General features: G+C 39.9%; 1 protein-coding gene across 6 annotated transcripts in view; it reads right to left on the bottom strand.

Moving 5' to 3' along the window:
- Positions 1-19,963, bottom strand: part of LOC139465781 (uncharacterized) — an 81,033-nt gene that overhangs the window by 28,117 nt on the left and 32,953 nt on the right. The window contains exon 1 of one of the 6 annotated variants that reach the window (XM_071247689.1): positions 5,486-5,564. The exons of the other annotated variants lie outside the window; for them this stretch is intronic. The gene's annotated coding sequence lies outside the window, so the exon portion shown is untranslated. Of the gene's footprint in view, positions 1-5,485; positions 5,565-19,963 lie in introns of those variants that run through there. 6 annotated transcript variants of the gene reach the window in all.

Genomic DNA, 19,963 nt, shown 5'->3' with positions numbered 1-19,963 from the left:
AATATTTTATTAAGGTGTCGCATGATATACATACATAAGCACAAACAGTTAAAAACAATTATTGCATATCATCCGGCCGATACGGGCTATGGGACACCAAATATCTCATAAGTACAATTGGGCATGGCCTAAAAGACGCGTCAAAGTGTTATTGGCTAATTACTTCATTATCGGCAATCATACCTACATATTATTGATGCAACATACACACATGACATTACAGAACAATCACCAACCAAAAACGTGCAACATAATTAGGTATTTCGGAGTAAATCGCTTGAAAACCAGAAAGTGGAGCTGTGTGTAAGCGTCGCTGATCTCGGTAACATGTAAAAGAGCAATCGTTAAACGAAATAAAATTTGAAACGTATCAAATACTTCCAGCTTTCGCATTACAAATTTCCATCTGTCGGCATAGCGTTTATACTTATAGGATAGTACTTTATCTATGTAAATACCACTTAATAATGTCACTGTTCATCGTGTATAAAGCAGACACGTTGGTTAAAGTAGACCTCTTCTCCTCATACTCTCAACAGTCTCACAAGTGTTCGGTCCGACTTGGCCCGGGCTGTCAAAATCAACTTAAACCTCACAGATGTAACAAATGGATGGATTCACACCTATAGATTAGTATTATATCTACCTTAATATCTCTTTAGTGTATCTCAGATCGCGGTTTTTAAAGAAAACAAGGTGCTCAAAGTGGAGCCCTTTTCCCTCTACATTCTCAACATAGTCTCTATCAGAAGTGTTTGGCTGGTTATGGGCCGGGAAGGCGAAAATCAATCCCTCAGAGTTAGAAACTACGTTCGCCTTCCCGGTCATCACAAAAATTCTTATTATGGCAGATGATCGCCTTCCCGGTACTTGTTAATTACAAAGAAAACACCAATGAAATGAGGACACTATCTAATCTGGGCAACAAAGTCAATATATAACAAGTATAGTATAACATATCATATATCATGCATGTATTTGAAGATGTATATAGACATACATTTTATCATTTATGTAATAATTCAGTTCATTCCCAGTGCACTAGATCTGCCACATCATCAGTGTAGTCCATTGTTGTCGTCAATTGGTTCAACAGATCTTCTTTCAAGGCACGGAGTCTAGAGTCAATCACTCGGTATTTTCTCTTCCAAACAGGTACTCTTGGGTGAGCGCCTAGCTGCTCAACCCTCACTACGGTTAGAGATTGTTCACGTTTCAGAAGATTCACTACCTCGAAGATGTAAGGGTGAGTCTTCTGGGCGCTCTTGTTCAGGTGATGACGCCATCCTTCAAGGTTCACGAGTTCAATGGAAGTTAGCAATCACATTCTCCGAGTTCAATTTTTTTTTATCTCTTTCTTCACTTTTCCGTCTCACAACACCCCAGTGTCCTCAATGTATAAGTGTCCGTTGTATACATAACGAGGGTACACATCACTGATCTTTTCATTCGCCTTCCCGGTCCCCAGTCCCTTACCCCTCCATTCGCCTTTCCGGTACTACTGGTAAATAGATTTTCGACTTCCCGGCCCGACACCGTTTGGCTTGTGGTGGGTCCGACTTGGCCCGGCTGCCAAAATCAACTTTGAACACACAGATGTATCATCAATGTAGAGGGAAAAGGGCTTCACTTTGAGCACCAAGTTTTCTTTACATACCGCGACCCGAGACACTATAAAGTGGTATATAGGTAGATATCATATTATTTTCTCTTGGAACATCTAAAAGATGTACAGCTACATGTATTTACCAACAGAAAGAATCTACGTTTTTACTTCATTAAATAAACATTCACTCATTGAACATCTCCAACAGTTTGTCCATGTGTGTCCATGTTGAGATCCACTGAAATGGTTAGTTCACTTGTTACATTTATATAGAACAGAACGATATTTGTGATTAAATATGATTGTGGATACATTTACCTTGAGTTGGCTATATTTTAAAATTCAACAATAGCTTGCGTGTGGTTTGTTTGGAAGCATAAAATCAACTATTGTTTGTAAAAAACATTTGTGTGTGTTAATATATATGTTTTTTTATAGGAAGAGGTGTTTGAATTAATAATTATTTGTGTGTTCACAAACCCCTATCATGTAATTATATTTTCCTGAATAACATGTTGTTTGCATGTAAAATAAATGTCCCTGTTCACCTATGTAGAAAGTCATTAAGCGAATTAAAACTGAGTAACAGACTGTATTATATATCCATAGAAATACGATTGCATAGATGATCAATTCAGAATACAACAGGTGTAAGGTGTGGCTAACTGAAATGTATCTCGATGACTAATTGAAATGTATTTCGCAGGTAATAATCATTGTGACAGAAAAACAAGTGAAGGATTGAGTTGAGTTTTAGTTTTGCGAAAAAGGTCAGTAGTTTCTGTGGATGAAACTAAGTTTGACAATGTTGCCACGGTGGCAAATTCAAATTTCGATATCATGGTACACAGTTCTATTGTAAAGTCAGATTGGGAGTTCGAGATGGCGCTATGTATTTTTATCTCGAATTTGAAGTAAGCGGTTAAATTTATATGTTTTGTTTGTTTGCTTTTTTTGTTTAACGCCACACTCAGCAATATGCCAGCTATATGAGGGAGGTCATGCAAATAATCAAGTCTGGACCTGACAATCCAGTGATTGATATCACGAGCATCAATCCACACAATTGGGATAAGATGACATGCATCCAATCAACCAAGTCAGCGAGCCTGACAACCAACCCAATCCCGTTAGTCGCCTCTAACGACAACCATAGTCACATTTTAATACAAGCATTGGTTGCTGAAGATCTGTTCTAACCTTGATCTTCACAGGTCCAAATCTATATGTATTTTTATGGTGAGGCGGTCGTGATCGGAGAATAGGTTCGAGAGTTCGGTACACACATTCGAGGTAAATATCTCTCATGTTGTGGATGATAGGGATTTTGTCATGTTTTGAAGAAATGTCATCACTGTCATGCTTTTGATGGTACACAAAACGTAACCTTTACCTCGAACATGCTAGTTCCGGTCACAAAATATATGCTTTACCTTTTACTGATTTTTGTATTAATAACATTACAACGTTTCTCAAGGTTACAGACTCCAAGGATTCATTTAAGTGCATTTTAAGCACCTAAATTGACAACTAACACCCTCATCGCAAAAATCCCAACGATTTTTACTAAAAATAGATACGAAAACTTTTGCTGAACCCGAGATTTGAATGACTGACAAATACCAACTTTCTTGTGTTCTCATACATAAAACAGCAGTGAAAACTTGATCTAACATGGCTTAATGTGGAATGTGTCTAGGATTGTAAACTGTCCATATTATTCCAAATTGTATGCATACACATGTGTCATGTCTTTATTAATTTTTTGGTTTTGTGTCTCTACCCGCTAACATATATGGCAAGATACACCTTCCAGGATAGTGGATGATGTGGACACTGACGTAAATTTCTACAACATGTCCAAACAGACAGAATCATATGCTTTCTGAAAGTCAATCCAGCACATCGTTGTTGTCGTTGTCGTTTTTGTCGTCTACGTCATCATTATCCTTCAAGGATAGTGGACGGTATGGACACTGGAATATTTCGAATATTTGGAAATGTGTGCATTTTAATGAATATAAACACTATTTTAAGCGTCAGGAAACGGGATTTTTCTTGTCATGAATGGCGAGTATAAAAACTTGGGAAGCTAGCTTGACATTTCGTTAGTACGGTCCTCATACTGTCTTTGCCTTGTTTCTCCTGAATCTCATTAGTTTCAAAAGAAACAGATAAATCGGTCATACAGTGGTTTCATTGGATTTATCAAAAAGGACCATATCAGGTTTGTTCGCTTGGATACGTCTGACTCTGTATGTGGGCGTATTCCAAAGAATTTTATATGTAATTATCATTTCCCACGACGCCCTCTGCATATTCTGGGTCGTACCATTGATGGTCTCGGAGTCAAAAACACACATTACGGTAACAAGAGGGTCGAACCATACCAAAGATACTGTGTTTGTTCTGGGTCGATTTGATATGGCACTTCGCTTGATTGACGCTCATTTCTGTACTGTCCAGCACCATAAACAAAATAAACATTAACATTGATATTCAGTACTACATCAATGGGTCGTTTAGGAAAGTCCATTGAATGACTTGTTTTCAGTCTTAACATGCTTCACAAGAGGATCTTCAGATAAATAAATATGTGCAATAGTGCACGATTAAATTCAATCATGAAAAGCCTCCTTGTTAATCACACCATAGACGTTAAAATATGGTGATCATCCTCATCATAAACAACTATCATCATCAATATCATTATAATGTTTATGTTCCCGTCACAGTACATCGTATTTAAAGAAAACAAGGTATAGATATAAACACTTTTGATGATACATACATAAGTGGTATATAGGTAGATAAAATACTAATCGATAGATGTAAACACATTTGATGATACATCTATGTGTTTAAAGTTCATTTTGACAGCCCGGGCCAAGTTGGACCCAACACAAGCCAAACACTTTTGATAGAGACTATGTTGAGAATGTAGAGGGAAAAAGGGCTTCACTTTGAGCACCCTGTTTTCTTTAAATACAGCGAACTGAGACACTTTAAAGTGGTATATAGGTAGATATTATACTAATCTATAGATGTTAATACATTTGATGATACATTTGTGTGTTTAAAGTTGATTTTGACAGCCCGGGGCAAGTCGGACCGAGCACAAGCCAAACACTTCTGATAGAGACTATGTTGAGAATGTAGAGTTTCATGTGTTGGTTTAACATGAATTAGTAAAGGTTAATTAGGGATGCCCAACACGTTAATTAATTAAAGAAGAGAAGTCAAAACACTGTCGTTTCCTGCCCAGGACAACACACCCCTACACGCTAAGAAAACACACAGTCAAGACACTGACTTTTCTACGAGGACTCACGGTATGTAGTCATAATTATCAGTTTAATACATTGTTGAAGATGCATTTTGATTCAAACTCAATGAAATGAGAAAAACTATACGTTTGTGGACATTTGAGATCTGCCTAGATATGCACGTTTCGTTTTATTTTTCTGCAATCCATTTTGAGTAATACCCGCTGGCCCGGCCCGGCCCGACTTTTAGGCAATCCCAAACCAAAATTTTACATATAATTTCCTGCATATTCCTTTTTGAACAAAAAACCTACATGTATACTGAAATCGGTGTCCACTGTTAAAAGAGTATTAGTGCAGTCAGCCATGGTAAATGGAGAGACAATAATAAGGTGATTAATTATAGTCTGTTGCAGAATATGCGGTAAAAGTGTAGTCATTTATACATATACAGATGAAATACACGATATGTTGCAGTTTGTACCCCAAGCGAGCAACACCTCCCAAGCCAGCACAGAGCATTGCCTGATAGCCAGCCAAGGAGAACTCCAACAGCGGTAATTATCACGTCATCCTTTCAGCCTTATTCACATACTCTTACAATCACTCTCACCGTTTGTTTGTTTGTTGTTTAACGCCGAACCTAGCAGTGTTCCAGCTACAGGACAGCGGTTTGTAAATAAACGAGTCTTCGCCAGACAATCAGTTGCAGTTTGTACTCCCAGCGAGCAACACTTCCCAAGCCAGCACAGAGCATTGCCTGATAGCCATCCAAGGAAACTCCATCATCGGTAATTATCATGTCATCCTTATTCACATACTCTTAAAATCACTCTCACCGAATTAATCATAAAACCCCTAAATCCTTAAAAAACAACAACACTAAATAACCAACACCTTATCCTACCCAATCTCCCTAACACAGCTCGCACTCATTTCTACTCACTACCCACGCCCACCACTCAAACACACCCTTTGACCCAACTCCTAAAATCAAAAAACACCTAATCCCCCCTTCTCCTAAACACAACGCTCGCTCTTTCCTACTCACCACCCACGCCCACCACTCACATACCTCCACTCCTTCGACTAAATATCTCTTAATCCCCGCTTTCCACTTGTCTTACCTTATCCCAGCCTTCCAGAATCAAACTTAATCTTCAATAAATAATCCATTTCCCAAACCCTCCTACTAAAACCAACAACAAATAACCACCGCAACCTCCTCCGCCTCCTAAACACAACTCACCAAGTAAAAACGACAAACCAACTCACCTCCCCAAAACACTCCACCACCACTTACCACAACACACGCTCTCCAACACAACACCCAAACAATATGACTGACACCCGCAACGCCACACTCGCAGACATTCCAGCTCCTTACTCACCCACGCCTGCGGAAGCGCACAACACTTCTGGGAGGTCACTCGAAAACATCGTCCCGACCGAGTATGGCGAAAACACGACATACACCACCCCAACCAAACCAGCTAACTCGCCACCACAAAACACCAAAAAACGCAAACTCGACACATCCACTCCACCTCCATCGCCAACACCCTCCCCGGCCGCCTTCCTCACCACCTTCGCCCTCTACTTCTTCTCAGCAGGCTCAGGCACCACTCTCTCACTAGAGACAAAATAGGACTTTGGTTCAAAAGACAAAAAATAAATTACAACAATATTAAAAAAGCCAACAAAGGATACCAAATAATCTTTCCTAACCGAGAATCTTACAACGCAGCAAATAAAATAACTCAAATATTCCACGTCACGGTAATCAAACAAACACCTAATTGGCAACAATATACACGAGGCGTAATTAGGGTTAACCCAAGGGAAACAACTGAGGACTTACAATTATACTCTCTAGAAGCTAACATAAACCAAGACCAAAACCCTCAACCCCTAATCACCAGCACGCGCAGAATAACCTCAACTAGAAACGGAAAAACGGTCCCAACCTCCATTGTCATAATCAACTTTAAAAAAACCGCTAAATTCCCTGAAGCCCCCAAACACATATCCTTCGGAGCCCACACCAACTTAGAAGTCAAACCCTATATAAAGCAGGTTAAGCAATGTTCAAAGTGCCTCAAATACAACCACACTGCTTCCCAATGCACATACCCTAAAACTAAATGTAAATTAAAGCTGCAAGCAGCAATGGCGGGCTCCAAGAAACACTGTGTCCAAACGTCCATGTTCGAATCCTCAAAGGGTTTCCTTGAACCAAATCCATCAAATGTAGGCACCACTTGCAGGGTATCGACGAAAGGAAAATGGCATGTGCCAGGATGTCCAGGTCTGTTCTAAAACCATTTCCGACCTCGAACATGTTCGAATCCATAAAAGGTTGGCTTGTGCCAACTCTGTCAAAAGATAGTCACCGGAAATCGCCGCTACGAAATTGGCGTGTTCCAGGGGTGTCCACAATATAAATCAAATTTTACCACCAAACGGTGTTACTTTTAGCATACAACCAATAACAATAAATGAGATGCATATGGCACACTAACTTCATGTAAACTTGCAATAGTTTCTGTGGAGAACCTTACAAGATATGATCTTTAAAGCAAAATTTCGTTGAAAAAAATGATCAAAATCAAAATTCAATACGGCCGTAACTAAAAAAGAATTCCAAAATCGGCTACTAAAGTTTGATGTGTTATGTATGGAGATAATTATCAAAAAGTTTGAAAGCATTTCATGCAGTGGACTCGGAGTTCTTTGCGTTTAAAGACAGGTACCCAAAAAAACACTGTGGAAACCTTGAATCCATAATGGCTGCCAAACCACGTGACCAATGACCAAAGTCAAAGAACAAAAAATGTCAAGCAGCTCAAGCAGCAGATACATGAAAGGTGTCAAAGTAATCGGATAAGCGGTTGCTGAGCAATAGGGCGAAACATATCTTCAAAATATTCTGTTCTTTTAGTTATCTGCCCTTGGCTTTTGGTCCTACGGCCTTGGATTTTTGGAGGGCACTAGTACCCAACGGTCCACATACACACACAAAATGTGAACAAAATCGAGCAAGTGGTTATTTTTCTAGCTCTGGTACAAAAATCGGCGGAATAATAATAATATTAAATCAAACGCTAACACTGGGACTCTTCAGCCTTTCGGCTTGGTGACTCTTTAACAGGCCGTAACTTCTTTGTCAGTTGGGCTCCAGTCAAACGGGTTAGCGTTCTGCGTTCGTCCGGGCCCCGGGTTCCTGTCGCATTGCTGAGATAAAGTGCTAAACCTGTTCCCCACCTCGTTCATATATTCGAATCCTCAAAGGGTTTACCTGTACCAGCGCCGTCAAATGTAAAGAACCTCTTGTGAGACATCACCACTACTAAATTGACCTGGGTGTCCCAGGATGTTTTAACCAATTTCCAACTTCGACCATGTTCGAATCCTCAAATGGTTTGTTTGTACCAATGCCATCAAATGTAAGGAACCACTTGCATGACATCGCCACATGTGTCCCAGTGTGTTCTTAACCCATGTTTGACTTCGACCATGTTCGAATCCGCATATGGTTTGCTTGTACCAACACCATCAAATGTAATGAACCGCTTGTGAGACATCACCACACGTGTCCCAGTGTGATCTTAACCCATGTTTGACTTCGACCATGTTCGAATCCCAAAATGGTTTGGTTGTACCAACGCCATCATATGTAATAAACCGCTTGCGAGACATCACCACACGTGTCCCAGTGTGTTCTTAACCCATGTTTGACTTCGACCATGTTCGAATCCGCATATGGTTTGCTTGTACCAACGCCATCAAATATAATGAACCGTTTGTGAGACATCACCACACGTGTCCCAGTGTGATCTTAACCCATGTTTGACTTCGACCATGTTCGAATCCGCATATGGTTTGGTTGTACCAACGCCATCAAATATAATGAACCGCTTGTGAGACATCCCCACACGTGTCCCAGTGTGTTCTTAACCCATGTTTGACTTCGACCATGTTCGAATCCCAAAATGGTTTGGTTGTACCAACGCCGTCAAATGTAATGAACCGCTTGTGAGACATCACCACATGTGTCCCAGTGTGTTCTTAACCCATGTTTGACTTCGACCATGTTCGAATCCGCATATAGTTTGCTTGTACCAACTCCGTCAAAAGATAGTCACGGTTTGCAGGACATTACCGCTACCAAATTGGCTTGTGCCACAGTTTCCCAGAGTGTACTAAACCAATTTCCGACCTCGACCATATCCTAATCCGCAAATGGTTTGCTTTAAACAACGCTGTCAAAAATAAGGTACCGTAGCAGTTGGCAATTGAGAAATGAAGAATCAAGTCTGAAGCGAGTCTGACCACCCGATCCGATTAGTCGCCTCCTGTGACAAGCATAGTTGCCGCTTGAGACAAGCATCGGTTGAAAAAGGCCAATTCTAACTCTGGTCGTCAAGGAGTACACATAATATTGAACAAGGCTGTGGAGAACGCGAGGGTATCTGCAAAGCCAGTGAATGGGGGTTTATAGTAGATTTATGAGGCGCTTCCTTCAGTATTTGTACTCAAGTCTGATTTTTTTACTTAAATCGAATAATACCACACCAAGCAGTGGTGCTTTCAGTATGCAACCCAGGACAAAATGAGCTGCATATAGTCTCAAAGTTTCATGCAAACTTTCAATAGTTTCTGTCAAGAACCTTACAAGCTATGATCTTAAAAGTAAAATTTCGGTGAAAAAAATGATCAAAATCAAAATCCAATATGGCCGCAACTACAAAAGATACCGAAAAATGGCTATGCTTATTTGTTGTGTTCTGTATGGAGACAATTCTCAGAAAGTTTGAAATCATTTCATGCAGTGGATTCAGAGGAGATAGTATTTGAAGACAGGTGCCCAAAAAACCCTGTGAAAACCTTGAATCCAATATGGCTGCCAAACCACGTGACCAATGACCAAAGTCAAAGAACAAAAAATATCAAAGAACTGAAGCAGCAGATACATGCAAGGTTTGAAAGTAAACGGACAAACGGTTGTGGAGCAGCAGGGCAAAATATATCGTCAAAAAATACTTGTTTTTCAGTTATCTGCCCTTGGCCTTTGGGTCTACGGCCTTGGGTTTTTGGCGGGCACTAGTACCCAACAGTCCACATACACATACAAAATTTGAACACAACCAGGCAAGTGGTTATTTTGCTAGGCCTGGTACAAAAATCGGCGGAATAATAAATAATAATAATAATAATTAAAGCTGCAAGCAGCAATGGCGGGCTCCAAGTAACACTGTGCCCAAACATCCATGTTCGAATCCTCAAAGGGTTTCCTTGAACCAACTCCGTCAAATGTAGGCACCACTTGCAGGGTATCGTCGCAAGGAAATTGGCGTGTGTCCAGGTCTGTTCTAAAACCATTCCCGACCTCGAACATGTTCGAATCCATAAAGGGTTTGCTTGTACCAGCTCTGTCAAAAGATGTCAACGGAAATCGCCGCTATGAAATTGGCGTGTTCCAGGGGTGTCCAAAGTATTGATCAAATATTACCACCAAGCGGTGTTACTTTTAGCATACAACCAATAACAATAAATGAGATGCATATGGCACACTAACTTCATGTAAACTTGCAATAGTTTCTGTGGAGAACCTTACAAGATATGATCTTCAAAGCAAAATTTCGTTGAAAAATATGATCAAAATCAAAATTCAATACGACCGTAACTAAAAAAGATATCCACAATCGGCTATTAACGTTTGATGCGTTATGTATGGAGACAATTATCAGAAAGTTTGAAAGCATTTCATGCAGTGGACTCAAAGTTGTTTGCATTTGAAGACAGGTACCCTAAAAACACTGTGAAAACCTTGAATCCAATATGGCTGCCAAACCACGTGACCAATGACCAAAGTCAAAGAACAAAAAATGTCAAGCAGCTCAAGCAGCAGATTCATGCTAGGTTTCAAAGTAATCGGATAAGCGGTTGTGGAGCAATAGGGCGAAATACATCTTCAAAATATTCTGTTCTTTTAGTTATCTTATCTGCCCTTGGTCTTTGGGCCTACGGCCTTGGGATTTTGGCGGGCACCAGCACCCACCGGTCCACATACACACACAAAATGTGAACATAATCGAGCCAGTAGTTATTTTTCTAGCTCTGGTACAAAAATCGGCGGAATAATAATAATATTAAATCAAACGCTAACACTGGGACTCTTCAGCCTTTCGGCTTGGTGACTCTTCAACAGGCCGTAACTTCTATGTCAGCTGGGCTCCAGTCAAATGGATTAGCGTTCTGCGTTCCTCGGGCCCCGGGTTCCTGTCGCATTGTTGAGATAAAGTGCTAAAACCTGTTTCCCACCTCGTTCATATATTCGAATCCTCAAAGGGTTTACCTGTACCAACGCCGTCAAATGTAAAAAACCTCTTGTGAGACATCACCACTACTAAGTTGACATGTGCCTGGGTGTCCCGGGATGTTTAAACCAATTTCCAACTTCGACCCTGTTCGAATCCTTAAATGGTTTGTTTGTACCAACGCCATCAAATGTAAGGAACCGCTTGCGAGACATCACCCCATGTGTCCCAGTGTGTTCTTAACCCATGTTTGACTACTACCATGTTCGAATCCGCATATGGTTTGCTTGTACCAACTCCGTCAAAAGATAGTCACCGTTTTCAGGACATTACCGCTACCAAATTGGCGTGTGCCACAGTTTCCCAGAGTGTACTTAACCCATTTCCGACCTCCATATTCTAATCCGCAAATGGTTTGCTTTTAACAACGCTGTCAAAAATAAGGTACCATAGCAATTGGCAATTGAAAAATGAAGAACCAAGTCAGCGAGTCTGACCACCCGATCCGATTAGTCGCCTCCTGTGACAAGCATAGTTGCCTCTTGAGACAAGCATCGGTTGAAAAAGGCCAATTCTAATCCTGATCGTCAAGGGTAGTACACATAATAATGAAGAAGACTGTGGAGAACGTTTGGGTATCTGCAAAGCCAGTGAATGGGGGTTTATGGTAGATTTATGAGGCGCTTCCTTTAGTATTTGTACTCAAGTCTCACATTTTACTAAAATCAAATAATACCACCAAGCGGTGGTGCTTTCAGTATGCAACCCAGAAAAAAATTAGGTACATATAGTATCAAAACTTTATGCAAACTTTCCATAGTTTCTGTTAAGAACCTTATAAGATATGATCTTTAAAGTAAAATTTGGGTGAAAAAAATGATCAAAATCAAAATCCAATATGGCCGCAACTAAAAAGGATATCCAAAATCGGCTATTAACATTTGATGTGTTCTGTATGGCGACCATTCTCAGAAAATTTGAAAGCATTTCATGCAGTGGACTCAAAGTTGTTTGCATTTGAAAACAGGTACCCAAAAGACACTGTAAAAACCTTGAATCCAATATGGCTGCCAAACCACGTGACCAATGACCAAAGTCAAAGAACAAAAAATGTCAAGCAGCTCAAGCAGCAGATACATGCTAGGTTTCAAAGTAATCGGATAAGCCATTGCGGAGCATTAGGGCGAAATACATCTTCAAAAAATTCTGTTCTTTTAATTATCTGCCCTTGGTCTTTGGGCCTACGGCCTTGGGTTTTTGGCGGGCACTAGTACCCAACGGTCCACATACACACACAAAATTAGAACATAATCGACCCCATGGTTATTTTGCCAGGTGTGGTACAAAAATCGGCGGAATAATAAATAATAATAAATAATAATAATAATAATAAATCGAACGATTACAATAGGGCTCTACAGCCTTTCGGCTTGGAGCCCTAATAATAATAATAAATAATAATAATAAATCGAACGATTACAATAGGGCTCTACAGCCTTTCGGCTTGGAGCCCTAAAAATGCGCACAAACAGACTGCCCAGGCACATGCACACCCTGGTACATCCACTGCAAATCCACCCAACACACCTCACTTTCAAACCAATGCCCACACAGACACACACTTACCCAGCAGGCCAACAAACACATAAACATAGAAACGGCTAAAATCCAAACACGAAAATTTGCTACACCTGCATCTAAACCACTCCTCCCTACACCACACCCAAACACCATCCCACAAACAAACACCACACCCATAACCGACAGCTCTGTCTGGGACCCCTACCGAGAAACCGCACCCACCTCACACACACAAGCAGCCACTCAACCAACCACAAACCCTCCCACATCTCACATAGCCAAAACATCAACCCCCGCATGCAAAACAAACCTCAAAATGACCACCACAACATGACCCTCATCCAAGCACCCTACAGCCCATATGGCAACAACACTCTCCTACAAGCAAGCACAACAACAAAACACAAACACTAAGAAAACATCAGCTACACCCATCCCGCCAACACCTTCACAACCCTCCACATCACATGCCTCCCCCATGGAAACTCAACCAGCTAAACCTAATCCAACCCATGACGAAGATTTCTCCACTACTGAGGAAACAATAGACACTACTCCAACTAAAACAAACCAAACTTCCCAACCAGCCAACACCCCAAACCTAAATAACCTCACCTTACTCCTAGCATACATGCATAGTCAAAACTCACCAAAAGCTAGTATTGAATCCTTCCACAAAGTAGCTTTCAATCTAAAATTAACCGATCTTCCCTTCTTCCTCTTTAACCTACATCTAAAAGAACTCACCGAATAAAATAAAAACTAAAAACTAAATCACCAATCACCCGAAACCAATAATGGAAGGACTAAATATTTTTCAGTGGAACGCCAACGGACTCACCTCCCACGGCCATGAACTAAAAACTAAATTTAAACTAAATAAAGGCCCTCACATAGCTTGTATACAGGAAACCAAATTCTCAAAAAAATCGAAATTTACACTACCTAACTACAACTCAGTTAGAACTGACAGAGCTAAACCGAAAACAAGAAGAGCTGCAGGAGGACTAATCATATTTATCAGGGAAGATATAAATTACGAAGAAATAAAAATAGACACGCCAAACCTAGAAGCCAACGGCATTAAAATCACATTAAATAACCGAAACATAAACATCATAAATATTTACCACTGGGCGGAACAAAAAGTCCAACCTGAGGATCTAAACAAACTACTCAAAATAAGCGATAAATCTACTACATTCCTAGGAGACTTTAACGCTCACCATCCTACATGGAGCATAGATGATAAAATAGATAATCATGGCAAATTAATCTCCGAATGGATAGAAACAAACGACCTAGTACTCCTTAATAGCAACCAACCCACGAGGTACGATAAGATAAACCAAAAAATGTCAGCTATCGACCTAACCATATGCACCGCAGATCTAGCCCAAAGCACTCAATGGGAAGTGCACGACGTCCCGCTAGGTAGTGACCACTTCCCCATAAACATAACCATAGGAAATACAAACGTACCAATCCAAACAGAAAACCAAGAACCAAAATTCCATTACAATAAAGCTAACCGGGACCAATTCCAAGATATCTGCAACGAAGCTAACTTAAACGAAATAGAAAATAATGATCCAGAAACCTATTGTAAAAACCTAACAGACTATATAATAAACGCAGCCAAAACCTCCATCCCCTTCAAAACATCTAAGACAGGCAAACCGACGGTACCATGGTGGAATGAAGAAATAGAACAGCCTTCAATAAAGCAAAACGCGACTACAAATATTTAAACATAGCCCACGAACTAAACCACCAGGTTCAAAAACTAGTCCAAATAGCCAAAAGTAGAGACTGGAAAAAATTCTGCGAAGGTATAAATAACCGTACAGATGCCAGAACGGTCTGGCGCAAAATCCACGCCATTAGAGGCTTAAAACGACATAAAAAAAAACCTAACATTAACAACTCAACCAACCCCGCCCAAAAAGCAAATAATCTCGCCAACCACTTTTCGGCCGTTAGCAGTAACAGCAACTTCAGCCAAAAATTCCAAGATAAACTTAAAACAGAAAACAAACCCACAAAAGAACCAAACATTAACAATCTAGAAATAAATCAACCCTACACAATGGAGGAGCTCCTCTACGTAATCCAAAACAGGAAAAAGGGCACAGCCCCAGGATTAGACCTAACCTCTTACCAAATAATTAAAAAACTCCCCCTAAAACTACTCCAGGCACTACTCAAACTATACAATCTCATCTACCTAAACGGACAGGTTCCTACTCCCTGGAAACAGGCCCTAGTCATACCAATCCCTAAACCTAATAAACCAGCTAATCAAGCTAACTCATATAGACCAATATCCCTAACTTCAAACTTATGTAAAGTAATGGAATCAATGGCTAAAAATAGATTACAACATTACTTAACCCAAAATAACATCATAAACCCAGATCAAAGCGGTTTCACTCCTGGCCGCTCAACCCTAGATAACCTCGCCCGACTAGAACAAGATATTAAGACAGGACAACTAAATAAACAATATACCACAGGCATCTTCTTAGACTTCTCTAAAGCTTTCGACATGGTATGGCACGATGGGCTAATACAAAAACTTAAAAAAATAGGACTCAAAGGTCAGATAATAAACTACATCCAGGACTTCCTAAACAATCGTAAAATAACCGTGGGTATAGACCAAACTCTATCGGACTAATGTCCCCTAGAAAATGGCACTCCACAGGGCAGTATCCTCAGCCCCACCCTCTTCAATATAATGATAAACGATCTATTCGAGGGTCTATCCCCTAAAGTAAACACATCAAAATTCGCGGATGATGGAGCCATCTGGATCCGCACTAAAAGCATGAAAATGGCCAAAAATCTACTCCAAAAATCTCTTAATAAAATACAACAATGGGCTGACAAATGGGGCTTCTCCCTTAACTCAGAAAAAACAACAGGAATAGTATTCAAACATAAAAACATGAAACCCGCCTCCCCAATCCTCCAGCTAAACAATCAAACAATCAAATTTCAAAAAACAAACCAAATTCTTAGGACTTATTTTCGATGAACATCTCACCTGGGATGCTCACATCCAAAACCTAACAACTAAATGCAGTAAAGACCTAAACACCCTAAGATGCCTAACTGGCTCTAACTGGGGAGCCTCCAAAGATACTCTCCTCTCTCTCTACATATCACTAATTAGATCAAAACTAGACTACGGCTGCGCCATATACAACACCCTAAACAACTCTCTATCTAAAAAACTTGACTCAATACAATATCAGGCTCTCAAACTCATTACACGCACCCAACATGGCACCTCCTACACCTCACTTCAGGCCCTAACAGGAGAAATGCCACTAAGTCTACGCAGGGAACAGCTAAGCTTAAATTTCTGGGCCGCGTCCCAATCAAACCCTCCCATCCAAAACTTAATAAACCAAAACATCAGCCCTAAAAACCAAGCTCTAGCTCGTAAACACCCCTCACTTACCCCAATATCCGTAAGAATAACAAACTACCTAAATGAACACCAAATTAAAAATCTTAAACAAAACTGCAAACAATCAAATATCTTCACCCCTAAACTTAAAATACCCAAAATAGACACAACACTAGCTAGCCAAATAAATAAACAAACCGACCCAAACATAGCTAAAACTACCACACTAGCATACATACACGGAAATTGGCCAAATTGGTGTCACATTTACACGGACGGATCCTCAGATCCGACCTCCAAACACACGGGTTTCGGAGTCCATACCACACAACCAACTAAAACCACACAATCCTTCCGACTCCCAAATAACCAATCAATATTCACGGCAGAACTAATGGGCATGGCCTCAGCCCTCCACAATCAAGAATCCAAAAACCACCAAAAAATCCTAATACTTACTGACTCCCTAAGTGGACTACAAGACCTCCAAAACAAAAATACCAAAAGCCGACCTAAATTAATAAATCAAATACTTAAAAGCTCCAACGACCTAACTAAGGCAGGCAAACAAATAACCTTCTTGTGGATACCCGCCCACGTAGGAATATACGGTAATGAAAACGCCGATAAAGCAGCTAAACTATCCCTCAAAATCCCAGAAATAAGCTTAAACTTACCCATCTCAAAATCAGAAATTAAAAGTGTAAACAAACAAAAAATCACAAAAAAATGGCATAACCTATATCTAAACTCAAATAGCCAAATCAAAAGAGTGCTCAGCAAACCACTAACCAAACCAAAAATTCTCCATCCATCAAAAAAATTCGACAGAGTAATCACTAAACTCCAAACAGGACACACCAACCTAAATAACCACCTAAAAAATTTTAAAAAACACACTACAGGTAACTGCCCACACTGCAAACAACCAGAAACCCCAGAACACGCACTCATCCACTGCACACACTACCTCACACATCGAACCGCATTACAAACCACCCTCAATCTAAACAAGGCTCTCACTCTAGAAGCAATACTAAACCCACAAAATAAACTAGAAAACTTCAAGGCCTAAGGCGTATTCTTAATCAAAACGGAACTAATAAAACGCATCTAAAACCATAATAACCTACCAAATCAAAATCACATAAACAAACAATCATCCACCATACCCAGCTCCCTTAGTTCTCCTCCCCAATCCCATCGGCATCTATTCCAAATCTCAAAATTCCCAAATTCTATATAAGCAACCCCTAAAGCCCCCTCTTGGGTTGCACAGACCACCCTCGCCCCTTTCGGAAACACATTAAATGGCCTGGCCGGGCCCGTGTGCGAAATACGCATCAGTCGGAAAGCGCACGTTAAATCTCCAAAGTAAGTAAGTAAGTAACGATATGATACAGAGCAAGAACAACTTAAGATACGGTTTCTATTAAAAATAATTATACGATTATGGGTTTAATTAGCATGTTTAGTTTTTCAGACCAACACGGTTGAGATACAGCATCGGTATACTCAACTGGACTTGTTTTCTGCCGGTCGTAAGTTCATTGTTTGACTGAGCACACTTGTGTCGAGGTTGCGATATTTTCTTCTCTTTGTTGGCAGCCTGTCGGTGTCGTGCCTGGTTAGCGAATATCCAATTTTCCCTAGTATCAGTAAAGCGAAAACCCAAGTTGGGGTATCTGTCCTACGAAAGCGAGAAATGAGTAATTGCTATAAAAACACCGGATTACCGTAGTTTAGATTAGCGCCCGTGCTGTTCAAACAGAGGAGAGGAGATTTACTAGGGAGTCGTTTCGTAAAAAATAATACTGTTGGATGTTTAAACACAGGAGAAGAAATGATCAGTTTCTTAATTGAACAAACAATTAGTTTCTTAGTTGATATGGGTTATGATACCGATGAGTTTAGAGGAGTGTCGTTTCTTAAGAATACAAACAGTATGTATTGGATGGTATGTATAAAGAGTGCAACTTATTTATCTATGGTTACCACACAACCAACTAAAACCAAACAATCCTTCCGACTCCCAAACAACCAATCAATATTCACGGCAGAACTAATGGGCATGGCCTCAGCCCGCCATAGTCAAGAATCCAAAAACCACAATAAAATCCTAATACTTACCGACTCCCTAAGTGGACTACAAGACCTCCAAAACAAAAATACTAAAAGCCGACCTAAATTAATAAATCAAATACTTAAAAGCTCCAACGACTTAACTAAGGCAGGCAAACAAATAACCTTCTTGTGGACACCCGCCCACGTAGGAACATACGGTAATGAAACCAACCAGAAAGAGAAAGAGAAGATACCGGCTGATTGAAAACCGTCTTCAGGCTGAGAAAGACAATCTCGTTAACGACGTCATCGGCGAAGCTGAGTACACAGATCACGAGGGTGACCTGATCCACTTGGAGTGAATGACTTGAACACAACGTGTATGCCAGTGCAACCGCACATATATTATGGAATGTATTTACCATTATATTTTAAGATATAAGTTATTGTTGTTTTTGTAGAAATTATAATGTACAGCTATGAAATATTAAGGTATTAGATTTATTAAATTTGTTAATTGTAAATTTCTTTTGTGCAACTATACTATACTTCAGCATCTAATAAATTACTACTGTGATTACGGTATGCGCATTTCTGTGTTTTTCTTGTAATTTGAGAGTCCCGGTATAGCAATATCCCGTGTTTACTGTAGCGTGACCAGTCTTACTGTAGCTTCACGAAAGCGAAGAGATTTTAGAGTTGATTATGGCTAAGATTCGCTCTTCCGGCCCAGAACCGTATCTAATTACAGTGTCGGCCTTATTTGCAGGTGATTCTATAGGTTCTGGGCACTGTAATTAGATACAACGTACTAATGCGAATATGAGAATTATCACAAGAAGGCTGTTGCGTTTTTCTTAACTGTTACCATTTTCATACCAAAAGTGACAATGCATTTAAATGTTGCTTTAGTGTCACAATATTCACTCAAGTTTTCCTCAATCACACTGAAACATAATTCCCACTGGTCAGTTCGACACCGCATGTAATCAAATAATTATTTCGAGATTTCGTTAGAATGTGAAATATTCAGCTAGACGTTATGCGATAAAAGACGAATAGTTCTTTTCCATTTAAATACGCACACGTGTACCTGTATACTGCATACCTAGTGTCACGTAACTGCCCAGTGTGATGTATCAACGGGACATAAAATGGGAAATGAAAAAGAAACTAACTAAACTCTAATGTTGTGGAAAATAACTCCAATGAATTGGAGTACACGCGCATGAATTCGTATAATAAACTGTCAACACGTTTTGAGAGGTAAGGCCGGGTTCATTAAAGATCGCTACAATATGTAAAACAGGTGAAATTTCTAAAACTTCTATAAAGGAAACATCTAACCAAAGGCCCTTTTTAAATAGTAATGTAATGATATAATATAAAGTATATTTCACATGATACAATATACTTTGCACACAGTTAGTTGATGCTTTAAAGGGACTGACAAAAACATGGGCGAAATATTTTAATAACGCCAAAAATAAGTTGAATTAAGTTAAAATGAGTTGAATCACATGTCATGCTTATAATCCCTGAATGAGTTACGTTTTGTGTCATGATACTTGAAAGATATACATATATGTATTTGCGAAACAAAAACATGAGTTTTGAGTAAAGGAACATATTCTCGCCCATGGGCCAAACCTTTTTCTCGCCCATGGGCGAAATATTTCAATATCGCTATAAAATCGTTGAATTCAGT

The sequence above is a fragment of the Haliotis cracherodii genome, unplaced genomic scaffold (assembly GCF_022045235.1).
Source record: "Haliotis cracherodii isolate W230 unplaced genomic scaffold, xgHalCrac1.p SCAF_18, whole genome shotgun sequence".
Lineage (NCBI taxonomy): Eukaryota > Metazoa > Mollusca > Gastropoda > Lepetellida > Haliotidae > Haliotis > Haliotis cracherodii.
The sequence above is the reverse complement of the archived record's forward strand: the minus strand, read 5'-3'. Positions and strand labels throughout refer to the sequence as shown.